Raw genomic sequence first — 860 nt, 5'->3', positions numbered from 1 at the left:
AAGACTAAAACAAAAGATGGATTCATTGTTATTCTTAATTAAAAACACAACAACAATAAGTCAGTAAGATACGATGACAAACTAGCTTACAAAACGTTGTATTACGTAGTATTAACAAAACGAATAAAACGCATGGCACACACCACATGCTGTATTATATACAGACTAATAAATTACAGAACGTTTAGCAAACGCTGAGAAATCAAATAAATAAATAAAAGAGAGCCTCCATAGCGTAATGTGAGGTAAACAGCAAAGATAAAACGTTTTTCAAAAATGAAAACAAAAAGAAAAGTAAAACTAACGGTGACAGTGCTTGCACGCTTATGAGTTGACCAACCCGGTGGTCGCGCCAGTGCGACCGCACACAAAATTTAGTCGCACAGGCAGAAAATATGGTTGCAGTCTGGAGTCCTGCTATATCTAGGGATGCTCCGATCTGCCTTTTTTGCCTCCGATACCGATTCAGATATCTAGGGTTCGGTATTGGCCGATACCGATTCCGATCCGATACCAGTGAAGTTTTTTCCCCACATTTAAATAAATGTAGAATTTATACATGATGTGTGTGGAACTGATATATACTGATTATATACTCTGTGTGTGGAACTGATAATCATTCTTTCACAATCTACTAGATACAGACTACTTCATATAAAGAAAAATAAACAAATATGAAAAAATATAGGCCTATGTATATTTATAATCTATGACAAAAATTTATCATAAACTAGGTTAGTGGATAATTCTGCAGCAAAAGTTATTCTAGAAAAATCAGTGCACAATTTTAGAAATCCAAACATTTAGTGAACATTTTTTTTGTGGGGAACAAATAAAAGTGTTGCACTAAATATGGTAAA

The sequence above is a fragment of the Sinocyclocheilus grahami genome, unplaced genomic scaffold, assembly GCF_001515645.1.
Source record: "Sinocyclocheilus grahami isolate Dianchi unplaced genomic scaffold, SAMN03320097.WGS_v1.1 scaffold244.1, whole genome shotgun sequence".
In the NCBI taxonomy this organism is placed as follows: Eukaryota; Metazoa; Chordata; class Actinopteri; order Cypriniformes; family Cyprinidae; genus Sinocyclocheilus; species Sinocyclocheilus grahami.
Note: the sequence above shows the minus strand (reverse complement) of the source record.